We start from the raw sequence: 13,404 nt of genomic DNA, 5'->3' as shown, positions 1-13,404 counted from the left end.
CGTGTGGCTTCTTGTTCTCCTTTTTGTCCATTGTTCGGGGTTAGCAACTCTTTCTCTTTCTTGCCCTGTTGTCAGTATTGAGGCCATAATAGGAAAACTATTAACGGGGTAAGGGGTTCACTAATTCCGTCCCTATTTCGTTTGTCCGTGTTCTCGCCTACCTTATGTCGAAGAGGTGTCATCTGGGTTTCTCGAGTGACTTTGCCTCATAACGCTGCGACATTTTTCTCCTGCACTCTCCTTATATAAGATAACTCAACATCCCGTATCACAACCCTGATCTTTGGTGAATATTGCGCCTCTGTTTGTAGACTCGGCAGCGGTTATGTCGAGTTTCACGACGAATATTAACTACCGAAGGGTAACCTTGCCATCGATAGTGACCCCCCAAGTTCTTATGAAAAGGACTTGATGTGGGTTCTCACTTCCACTCTACTGTTATCACTTGTAGCATTAGATGCCAAAGTAGCCGCATTTGTCTGTGTGTCTTCCCTCGATCGTCGCTACCCTTAGCCTTAGGTAGAATCTCCTTCCACGGAAACATGTGGCTAGCAAATTGACAATTTTGTTGTTCCACCAGTATTTGGGTTTTCTACGGGGGAGCAGTCGCATTCTGGGAATAATAGCGTTGCATGCTTCCGTCAATCAGCGCGTGATTTTAGTAACTTTTGTGTTGCTTTCGCTGTCCACGCAGGCAAACCACCCGACATTCTGCGAAAGCATTTATCCGACTCGTTCTACGGCGTTAGTTTCGCACCGCGCGGACTGCTGCTGATGGGTAGAAGGTTCTCCGGTGAGATACGTTCGATCATAAATGCGCTATCCTTCTCTCGGCAGAATGTCAATTGGGATCATCCCTGCTATCACGCAGGTCGCTTCTTTGGATATTGTTGGATATGCTCAAAATGTTCGGAGTGCAGTTAAACGATATGCAGCTCCCATACTTTTTCTATTTACTTTCTTTTGCAGTGCATTCCCCCCCTGGGTCTGCATATGGTAGGATCGTGCTTACCACCTTTGAATCAACGAGGTGACGGTTCGACCTTGAGCCACCTACATTCGCTACCACTCTCGCCAGCGGGAATGCCTATACATTCACAAAGGGGGTGTACATTTTTTTCACCAAATGCTGCCATGTGTGGTATCAAATGAAAGGTTTCGATTAGTACTTTTGTTCAAGAGGGGGGAGGGCAGGGACTGAAAGCCGGTAATTTCTTTCACGGCCCATTGTCAAAACCTAACCAACCAAAAAATCTGAAAATATCACAAAGCTGGCATTATAAGGTACCTAGATTTCGAAATAATATATGATATAATCTTTAATAATGGACTCCAATATGGGCTATAATATAGAGCATGATCTCATCAGAATCCCACTGTTACTAACAAAGTTGTAATAGGTCAAAATTGTCGCTTCAGTGAAAATTCCAAGACTTTGAATGTGAAAAGTATGCAAAAGTGGATATTTTGACATAATATATGCATATACGTTACGCGCTAAGTAATAATTTGCCAAATGTCAATTTTTTTTAAACATAAATAAGATAACCTTTCATACCTAAAGCGTCCGGCTTCTGGTTTCCCCGCTTCCTGGAAATCAGCTTGCTATGAGACGGTAGGAAAATATCATCTGTATAAAGCAGTGTATAGGAGATTGAATATCTCGTGTGACAAGAACCAAGAGGAGTAGTGATAAAATGCTTCCTTGATGAACACAGAAAGTGATACGTATCAGCTTTGATGTATCCGTCACACTTTGAACTTTACTTTTCGGATCGTGATAGAGTAGTTTCACTCGGCGCACGAGTTGTCCTGGTACTAGGCATTGCCGCAGAGCATACTAGATAAGTTCGTGTCGCACATGGGAAAACGGTTTCTCTAGATCCAGAAATGCATTGTAACGGTACTTCTTTATGAGTACCCGCGCAGCATGTATTGCGTCAGTAGTCCCGCAGTTCTTGACAAACTCAGGCTGATTCACTGTTATTTGAACGGTTTCGCGAATGCGTTGTCAAGAATGCGATGTCGTCAGACCCTGTTGCTTTTTCCGATTTCATTCGTTTCATTGGTTCCTCGACTTCAGTTGCATTGACAGTTACGTCTCTATGGTGTCACATGGGTACCTCTCTTGGGGACGTAATACCACGGTCTTCTCAAGACACGGATTGGTATTGTTACCACAGTCAGAATCCCGCTGTGACAAGCTACAACGGTATCAGTCTATATCAAGTACGTGGCTCAATATTCATACTGACGGATGCAAGACCTACCTAAATCTATACCGAACTAAGAAGTACGGCTCCCGTGTTGAAACGCAACACCACGTCGAGGCCCGGAGGTCTCTATTTCCTTGAACATAACCAATAACGCCCATGAAACTCCCACTAGGAAGACCGCAACAAGCGAACTGAACGCACATACAACAGGAATTCTCCCGAATATGTGATTTCAGGGGCCATCCTAGTAAGGTTTTGGGACCCGAAAAATCGGGGCTCTGCGGAAACCCTGTTCGCTTAAGGCCGAGCAGATGGACCGCATTGTAAGGGCACTCCTCCCTGCGCACTCCGCATGGGATGATGACGTCGGCGCGGAGAGCGCAGAGGACTGTCCACTTTTTTACTGGTGGATGCAAGACATACCTAAATCTCTACCGAACTAAGGAGTACGGCACCCGTGTTTAAACGCAACACCACGCCGAGACCCGAAGTTCTCTTCTCGCTTGAGCATAACCACAACCCCTATGAAACTCCCACTAGGGGGCCAACCACAAACAACCGAACTGTACTCACATATAACGGGAGTTCACCCGAAGTTCTCTTCTCGCTTGAGCATAACCACAACCCCTATGAAACTCCCACTAGGGGGCCAACCACAAACAACCGAACTGTACTCACATATAACGGGAGTTCACCCGAAGTATGAGAGTCCAGGAGCTATCCCGGTTCCCATGGTACCAGTATACCCCTGGTAAGCTTTCGTGACTAAATTGCCACTTCAGATGAGTCCCCGTGCAGACTCAGGTCTGATCGCCCTAACTAGGCCTTTGGAGCATTCGCCTACTGCATCACGGCCAGCAAGCCAAAGTGAGTACAGCGTCTCCCGGTGCCACCACTATGGAGGTTCTCCTCGGCCACTTGGTTTTGGTTTGGCCGACAGGGTTGCCGCCCCGCCTTCCAGTTGCGTTGCCAGGTGGGATTGTTCCAAATGTCGGCGGGGCTTGTGGAAGTGAGGGACGAACAAATGTTGTTTTCGAAATCTGCGCGAAATATTCCCGCCATCTAATCGGTCTTATCTTCCTCCTATCTTTTTTCTTTCGAGGAGCCGCCTTTCTTTAGGATTCTGCATCCCCCTTGAGAGATTCACTCCCTTTCCCGGAGTCGCGACTACCTGAATTATTCTTGGTAATTTAGCATAGTGAAGCTGCTCTAGTTATACTAAATGTATCTGTAAGGTTTGCTAACCTTAAATTTATATTCCTTTTAGTCGCCTTTTACTAGAAATAGGCAGCATTTGGTTGAATCTGCAGTCTCTCAAGGGACTCCTTGCCCTAATGGTGCATTGAATATTGATAGTGGCTGCTATTAACAAGAAGTGAAACTTTTCCCACCCATTGCCTGAAGCACGTAGATGTTCTCGGTCCTTCAGAATATGGTGACTCCTCCTTTGGTATTCACAATATCAACTTGCTTATGAATATTGAAAACGGCCTTGTTAATCTACCGAAAGATTGAATCATTTATTTTGAAAACGGTTTCAGACCGGCGGGGGGGGGGGGGGAGAGTTGTGATTTGCGAGTCCTTAACAGCATATCCAGGATAAGGTTCCTTTTTATGTATTTATACCAATATCTATAGATTTTTCCTTGACATGCTGCCCATCCATGTGTGTATTAACATAAGAATAAAAATAGTTTCTATTCGCTGCGCATCAGTTTCTAAAACGTATTTTCCGTTCGAACCCAACACATTTCATTTATTTCAGGACTTGCTTGCTGATCCAAATACCCTCCTCCCCATCGGGACAGTACCACTGTGATATGGCTCTTCTTTGAAACATCTTTCCTCGACTTTATGCCTTTGCCATCGGTATCACTAATGGAACAAGCTATATGGGGTTAAGGACAAATATGTCACTTAAAGGAGTTCGGGACAGGACAATGTATTTATCCTGGTTTTTGTATATTATCCAGATCCCACAATGAACATACATGCGTGCATCCGACAGCTTGAGTATATTTTCGCGTTAAGGTCAGGGTAATGTTTTAAGTGGAAACTTTTGTGATGTTGTGTGTGTGATCCGTATACTTGAGAGGCGCACGAAGGTTGACTCGCTGCAAAACACAACACAACCGCAGATACAAAAGGATATCGTCAAAGAGGGAAAACATGGTCGTAAATTCTAATCAGGGAACATCCTTGAAAGCCAATGGAGACATAACAAATTTGTTGCTGGGATTTTACTGGGGAAGTTCGAATAGTTGAGCTACCAAGCTTTATGTTAGCTACAGGGGAGAAAAAACTTTTAATATCACTAATTGGATTACGTCCACTGTACTACCAAATAATTTTGTAGTGGAAGCGTGATATCCGAAGGCTCTCAGAAAATACATTTCTGAATGTTACAGAAAACTTCACGGAAGCGATGAATCTCAGCTTTAATTTCTATGAAGGACTTCTCGATAGCCTTCGTAAACTAGCATAAGATAATTCTGAATTCTTTGAAAATAGATGAGGGTCGGAAAAAGCTCCCCTTGTATTTAGAATTCTGAAGGAGGATACTGTCTGTTCAGTTATTTTTGAAAATTTAAACGGCTGCACATAATCATACATACATATGTACAAACTTCCCCTTGTATGGCAGCAAGTGCCCACTCCGTAGATGTTAGAGATTTAATCTCGGTTCTTTGACCTTTTCTTGGAATTCGGAACATAACTATTTGGATAGATGCTATCCCAAAAGTTTGATGTCGCCATACATGTCAGAAACGGGTAAATTTGTAAAGGTACATATACATATGTGCATGTGTGTTTGTGTGCGGCAATCAAATCAGTTTGCTTAAATGGAACAGAAAGTCCATTCCTGAAAGATAGCGCCCATTGTTGGTTTCGCATCCCTACTCACTCCCTGTCCCATTCAATTAAGAATCCCCAATTGCATCCGCATTGACAATGTCAAGCAATGAAAGGAGAGGCGGGTACGATACCGAGATGGAAAAGTTGACTGGAAAGAAACCAACTCACCACCAACTTTCCACGCAAAGTGCTGACTGTAAGAACGTCCTTGCAGTATCATCATTCTGAGCATTAGTGTTGATTGTATGTTACTACTATCCTTGCATTCTCGAAGATTCTTGAAGAAAATCGCATTATATCATCAAAGAGGTACTGCGGTCTTGAGAACTTCGCTGTAACTCGAAAGAGTCGCATGGATGCATCCGATACATATCAGAGTTACAGGATCTTCACCAAGTGGAAAAGGAAATTTGTGGATTCTTCCACTTTACACTATCACTGGTGCAAGGTTGGGTGTACGGTTAATTCATTTTCCATGCAATAAATTCGTTACACTTTGGGATTACTCTTTGTGCCACTCTCGCTCTGTTTGTGATAGTTGTTTCAGATTTTCCAGTGTGATGCAGGAATTGGGAATCGGTGACATTTTACTTTGGTTTTCGAGGTGTTGTCCTTTAAGTCAGCCACCGAAAGCAATTTATTTATTGGACTGCTGGGGATTGAACTGTGGATATTTGGTTATTGTTGTCCAGGACATATATGTATAGTGAATGTTTTGCGCAGCATAGGACAACAAAAGTGGGAGGATTTTCGCTGGTTAGAAAAAAGGTAACCATGAATAGGTAAATCTGTAGATAAGATCAACATCTATGCAAATATCAACCATTGAGGACTTACATTGGAATAATTTCAGCTGAAGTTGAAAGCTCTTAAGTTCTTTAGCCTTGTCCACAATTCTGCGCTGCTCATTTCCGCCTCGATAGCACTCACGCTAAGTTGTGCGCCATTATACTTTGGGACTTGCTTTGTTTGTATTACTAAAAATTCCGCTTATGCAGAAAACTGTTTTGAAGACAGCCATGACCTTTATGATCCTGAACAGGACGACCCCCAAGTCGGTTGCATGAGCATTTCCACCAACATCGGCTAGCCCAGTCATAAATTTAGAAATGCTGCTGTAAGCATACAATCAATTTACACGTCCATTATCCTGATTATGTACTGCTGTGGAATATTTATGCCTGCACCTTTGTAGAGGAGTGTAGGAGGTGTGAGCTGTTGCTTTATGACAAAATGGAATTGAAAGGAAAACTCTTGATTTTCAAGTGTTCGGTAATTTATTCAATGCCTGGTAGAAAGTCTTGAAAAGGAGTGTATAGTTCGAATGCTGCACATTTATCGGCGAACGTGAGGACCATGCATGCATATACACATTTCACGAAAGGCATGATATGGTAGAACTGGGCTGAGTTTTAACTACCTTAGTTGGGTTATGCAGAAGAGTGTCAGACCAGAGCTATGCCCCGTGGAGTGGAATAAAACGTTTGCGTTTTGCGGTTGAGAGAATTCCGGCGGAGAGTTTATAGACCCATATGCAGTCCCTGTTAATTCTTGTTAGAGCATTTTATGGTGCACGTGTGTGTATTTGACGCTGTTAACATAGAACTTTAAATTTCATGGAAAACTAATGGTCAAGCGTTTTCCCATTGCTTCCGCCTTGTTTTAATTTCCTCATCCACCAAGTCATTCAAGCCTAGTTTGGGTTAGGGACGGTTGAGTTGTGGAGGGTTTCAAGTCTAACACGACTACCGTAAATGGTTATGATAAAATGCTTCCTGCAGTTTTTTCCAGACTGGAATAGTTTTATATTTGAAAACTGTCGGTAGTTTTGAATCTGCATGTATTTTCAAGTTAAAATTGCATAGGTAAGGAATGCCACAAGGATGATTGGCAGAGGGAAGCAGACGTGATTTGAATCGAAATTGAATAGAAACCTTCTTTCCACGTACATGCATTTACGTATAATATGTAGTCCGTATCTCAGAAATACAGAAATTCGTGGTATATCCGTGGTTCAGATGAAAGGTGCCTTATTGGGGATGATAATATAAAGGAAGAATTGGCTTTATAGAAAAAATCAATCTGCTTATATAGATAAAGATAATCTGATGTCTTTTTTCGAAATCTTTCTCAATTTAAGCCAGACACAAATTACCTACGCTAGATTTTACAAATTTGTGCTATTATTAGGTTTGAGGTGTTTGATTGGTCTACACTTGCACATCCGTTCGAAAATTCAATTTATAGAACTGAAGACTTGCTTGATAGAGTTATGTAATCGAAAATTGGGAGTGTGAGTATTGTGTTGGCTAAGCCTGGGCAGATTAGCTTTTCTATTATTCTCAGTTTCATTTCACACGTCAATAGCTTTCTCGGGCTCCTTGTTTTCTGGAATTTAGACTGGGTTGCTTTGGCCACCTTCACTAAAATTCCATTCCAATTCCATTCTAGCTCCGGGTTCGCCTCAAATTGCCAGATTACTTCGTCAGACGCTAGAAGGAGCTGCCCAAAGTCTTCGTTTTTATTATTGTGTCCCCTTGTTCGCTTCGTGCCCAACACTGTACAGTTGCTTTACTCACTATTGCATCTACCGCACATTTCAGCGCGTCAGTCCGAATCGAATGTTTGCAATTATAATAATAAATAAATGAAAAAACTTCTTTAGAAGCTGAATGCTTCGGGTCTAAAGACTTTGTGTTCATCTTATGTAAGGAACTATCTATGCACGGTTTTCAATTCGTATCTAGTTAAAAATGTAAAATATTTCTTCATTAATTGCCAAGCTTAAAGGGTACACACATATCAAAGATATAAATATTGTGCTCCGCTCATGAGGTGCTAGTGCAGTTCGCTGCGGAGATCAAATGTGGTTTAGTGCTCAACAGTGAGCAGTACCGAAATAAGGACCCAGTTTCATGACACCCTGACATATCAGGTACCACTGCCATATGAGTTCGGGACGGCACCATGCTTAGGGTTCTTACCCACCACCGAGTGAACGGCTTTGTCTGGATTCGGTGTTCAGGGATAACGTTTCTCGATGTCTATCTTGGTCACGGTCGGTCGTAACCTGGTCAGGGGTGACTTCAATGCCAGGACACTTGAATGGGGCATGCCTTACTTAGACTCTAGAAGGAAACAAATTCTCGGATTGGCGGCGAGAACAGGACGGGTAGTTCTGAACACCGGATCCACCCCAACGTTCCGGGAGGGAAGCATTTCAGACGAAACCTTGGCGTCGGAGTCACTGGCGTGGCTGGTAGACGGGTTGCGAGCTCTGCAAGGCTTCTCGGCAATCGACCATCAATACATTGCCTTCGACACAAACTCTCGGTGTGCGCTACCCCGGGCCTCTTTCTGCACATGGGACGTTAGGAAAGTGAAAACCGGGAAGTTTGTCGATACTCTTGGAACAGGTGGGGTTGCGCTGAAAGGTACTCCTCGGAGTAGTGGCGCTGCAGTCGACACTATCGTAAATTCGATTATGAACCTGGTAACAACGGCCTGCGGAGCCTCCATGCCCAGAAGGGCATCGAGACATGGCAAACCTCCTATGTATTAGTGGACAGTGGAAATCGCAGAGCTCCAGAAAGAATATCACAGGCTCCGCCGCTTAACACAGCGTCTAAACCACCGGGAGGAGATATGTACTATAATGACGGAGTACAGATCAGCCAAAAGGAGACTCCGCAGTGCAATAAATAGAAGCAAAGCTTGCTCCTGGCAGGATTTGTTCAACGAGGTGAATGGAGATCCGTGAGGACTCGGCTACAAACTGGTAACCCGAAAAATTGGGGCTCTGCAGAAACCCTGTTCAGCGGTCAGACCTACTGCTCGGCGCATTCAACGCTTGCTTGAACAACAGCATTTTCCCTCCTCGTTGGAAGGTGGCGAGGCTTGCGCTGACCAGCAAAGGGAAAGTCGAGTGTTTGTTGCCGTTTTCATACCGCCCACTTCCTATGTTGTACTGCTGAAAACCTGCTCGAAAAGCTCATCACAAGTAGACTCGCTAGAGGGATACGCGCTGCCCGAGACTTATCTCTACGGCAGTTTCGTTGTAGAGCGGGGAGGCTGACATGTAAGTCGTGGATGCCGTTCGTCGAGCAGAGGCACATAGTCGCCGAACTCATCGGTTGGTGTTCCTCATAACGCTTCGCGTCAGAAATGCCCTTAATTCCGCAAGATGGAGAGACATTCTAGGCGCACTTAACAATTCTTTCCACGTGCCGAACTATCTCTTACGGATATTGAGGGGCTATCTGGGGAACCATTCCCTGCTCTATGAAACGTTAGAGGATGAGAAGAGGATGGAGGTAATGTCGGGGTTAGTACAGGGGATCCATTCTAGGGCTCTGGAATGCTACCTAGGATAGTCTACTTAAACAAGATATGCCAGAAAAACCGCGCCTAATCGGTTATGCAGATGATGTCGCGGCGCTTGTTGCTGCCGAACTGGGTACTTGTCGGCGGAACAATGGGCGTTGAGTGCGTGATAATCTCCGCACGGTCTCCACTCGTTATTCTTTTTAGGCACCATTTGCAAGGGTGAAACCCACGAACTATTTGGTATTGAATTTCTTTTTCACGATGTTCAGTTTGTCCGGCGCTAATCGTCTGGGTTTTAAAACAACTGGCGGTCTTGTCGTTGTGACTATGTGATACTGAGTTCGGTGACACGTCATTTTTTCAGTTCCTTGTGGATGTGTAATTTCCAGAAATTAATGTAAAATATCATCATTGTACATTCTGCCATCTCATCTTGGCAGGTAAGGTGAGTTAATTTGAAATGAGTCCGCAATGTGCTAAAAAATCTGTTCCAAGTATGGATTTAAGAACGTCCGCTATAATAAATCTCCGTGGAAAAGCCGTCGAACGCCGAGGTTGAGTTTGAAGTTCGCGATTTCGTATGTAGCAATTGTTATCCAGTTGGCAGCGGAAAGCTCGAACCATGCTTTTCTACATGACCCTTGGAAATTTAAGCGGGTTGGGACTACTATTTGACCGTGTGTAGTTTCGTTCGCAGCTCTGCACGCTGAATTGCTGATCTAGCTGCGTTAAACTGGTGCAAAGGTGTTGTTATATCTGACGTTCCTATCGCGATACTTGGTAGGCTCAGGATCTGTCGTCACTTGATGAAATAGATCGAAATTTTCGTAAAATCGTAAATCGTAGTAAAAAAAGGAAAAATTAAAGTGAATATAACCTTTTTAGCCTATTAGAAAGCAGTATGTGCATAGGTTCAATACGGAGCTAAAAATAGCGACACATGTACATATCAACTTGGAAGGATGGTGGCGAGAATCGGTTCAAATTTTAAAGCGTATGAATAAGGTGGTATTTATTGACTAGAATACGAAAAGAAAGCATACCTTAATGTGTGGCTTTAATTGGTTTCAAAACGTCACCTAAGGCACACAATAACCAGCAGGACAACGACCTTAAGTTTTGGCCTGAGAATCATCATCATTAACGGCCCGATAGCCGGTATCTGGTCTAGGTTTGCCTTAGTAGGAAACTCCAGACATTCTGGTTTTGCACTGTGGTCCACCAATTCTATATCCCTAAAAGCTGTCTGGCATCCTAACCTACGCCATCGGTGCATCTCAGGCAGGGTCTGCCTCGTCTTCTTTTTCTACCATATATATTACCCTTAACAGTTTGTAGGCTGTCAACAACCGTGCGCGCACAGAGAAAATCTGAAGGTAAAGGTACCCTTCTCTTGAGAACTCTCAAAGTTGATTCCAAGACGCTTTTTACAAAAATTTGTATCTTTTGGCAGTACCTAGGTACAAGTCTGTACTAATTGATGAATGTTCAAATTATGTATTTCCTATGTTTTTGTTTATTCAACTATATACGCATTACATTATAAATGTAGGCCGAATGGTAATATGGATCAATTGAATTTCTATGGATTTCCCTTTAATAATAATACTGAAAAGGACTCGTTGCTGTTTCGCTTCGTATTTCGGTTTGGGTATTTGAATCCAAATAAGTAATTGAAAATGAATAGTACGTCGTCAATGTTGTCTCGCGAGAGGTATTACTCAATTTTTCAGTTGTTTCCGGTGTTGAAGGGAAACAAGACGCGTGAGCCGGAATAACGCTTTTGCGAGCACAAATAACTCAAACGCGTTCTCGAACTTACTTCACAGCTACTTGCACGCCAAGTCTAGTTTTTGCAACCCAAATTAGCTCTGTGATTATGAGTGCCGATATACCAGCTTCAGAGGCAGCCAGCATTCAACGAGATTCTTAAACTTAAACCCAGATTCCGTCAATGACCCCATGTGGGTTGAATACAAATCACACTCCTGATAAACCGCACGCAATCTCCATGGAACCGATATTTTCCTCTTTGCTTTACGTTCCGCACTTGGCACTTTGTCCTATGTTTGTGTTTGTAGATGTTAGAACGTGAACTTGAAGTTTGATATCGGCGGTGACAATATTCCCTTCAATTTATACCAATTCTTCTGATTACAGCAACAAAATCCATTGGCATTCGCTTGTATCTTGCCCTACCCAGAAATAAACATTGGAGTTTGATATAATAATATGCATCATGAGCAAGTCTATCTACACGCATGAGACTAATGATTATTTCGTAATATTTAATGTACCTATTTCTATCACATCGAACTAATGACTTGTGCTGGGTTTTTTTTTCAACGTGGATCTAAGCTTAAATACAGCAGAATGAGAGGAAAAGTGAGTTCAACTAGGATCTAGTCAAGGATAAAAGAGGCGCATTGAACCGGATTCTGTTATCATTCTACTTTGTTTTAGTACTTTTACGAACTGACTAACTGAGTGGAATGCAAGAAAGTCAATTTTGTGGAAACCCAATTAGAAGCTGACGAAATATATATCCTGCTTCACTGAAAGACACAACAAAAACAATTGGCAATTTTGCCGCTACATCCTTTTGGATTTTGTTATAGCGTTAGTTGTCAGGTAATTCAGTAAATATTGCTTGCGAACGTTTCGACAAAAGCTTACTTAATTGACGCATGCATCAGATAATATAGACCAATGGGGTATTTCGTTATTAGAAAACGTCAATTTATAGGAGTTAGATTCTGAGGAAGATCTTTTCTAGTCTATATTAAGTTTTTTATATACTCTTATATACTTACTACTACTACTCTTATATACTGAACGTGGCTGATACATAATTTCACAATATTGCAAGGTACGTCCATTTGAACGGCTTAGACAAAAGAACGTGTCTATGTATCTGGTTTGTCTACTCAATGAAATAAGTCTGAATTCAACTTGGCCATAATGTTAACCTTGGCCTATGGCACAATGCTATACAACCATTTGTATTATATTTCAAAATTTTACTGTCCCAGTTTGTTTAGGTTCACGTTGACCAACGTTTGATTGAAGTTTGGTTCAAACAGGAGAAAGGCGCCCTCCTGTTTTTATTCCAAAATAAAAAGACAAATCCTATTTCGGTAGCTAAAATTGGGTCGGAATAGTGAGATTGCATCCAAGGCCCACTCGGAGGTTTCCTTAGAATAAATTCCAGATATTTACAGGTCTCAACCCTAAAAGTTGTTTTTTCCTCCAGTGTAGGGTATGTAACGAACAATTGGTGCTATGCTCCAACGCTTTCGCTCCATGAACTCTTAGAGCTTTATTGAGTAGCAAAAATTTTCTTCTTCCTTTTTGAATAGCCTTTTGCGAGCTTCCTACTCCCGGAGGTTTCTTAACATAAAGGAGCATGCTTTCAACACACAAACACCGCCAAAGGTCAGGGAGAACAAAGAAATATTACTTCCTAATCTAATCACGCGATAAAAACATGTTAACACATCATTTTTAATATTCTTAAACCTAATTTCCTAAATTCATTAATTTCAAAACACATGCTTGTCGTCGCCAGCCACAACAGCAAACAAAGCACATATGGAGCAATCACTCTCACAGAAGTAACATATGAAAGTAGCAAAACCAAATCCGCTATATCCTTAAACGATAGTGATGTGGCAATACTCATTTACCATATTTCCATTTCCTCTCTAGAAATGGATTCGGAGGGAACGCTTCCGTTGTGTCGCCTAGGCCTCTGTATTTTGCGCTCGATGGTCGAACTAGCATGGATCCAAAACCATTCGAATTCTTGGCATTTTCGTTTAGTCATTCCGCGCTTTTGTTCCCGCTTAAAGGACATTCGTAACAACTATGCGAATTGTATGTTACTTGTGTATCCTTTGTGTTGTTGTGTATAAGCCATTAATTCGGAGTCGTTTTGGCAAAAATATCATATATCATTTGTCGGAACGCGTCATTGAATGAATAAGAGGTTTTTTCCTTCCACACA

General features: G+C 42.5%; 1 protein-coding gene across 4 annotated transcripts in view; it reads left to right on the top strand.

Moving 5' to 3' along the window:
* The window catches only part of LOC119653164 (inactive dipeptidyl peptidase 10), a 348,858-nt gene that overhangs the window by 252,731 nt on the left and 82,723 nt on the right, over positions 1–13,404 (top strand). The window lies entirely within an intron of this gene.

This window comes from Hermetia illucens, chromosome 3 (assembly GCF_905115235.1).
Source record: "Hermetia illucens chromosome 3, iHerIll2.2.curated.20191125, whole genome shotgun sequence".
In the NCBI taxonomy this organism is placed as follows: Eukaryota; Metazoa; Arthropoda; class Insecta; order Diptera; family Stratiomyidae; genus Hermetia; species Hermetia illucens.
This window is presented reverse-complemented; position numbering and strand designations above follow the sequence as displayed.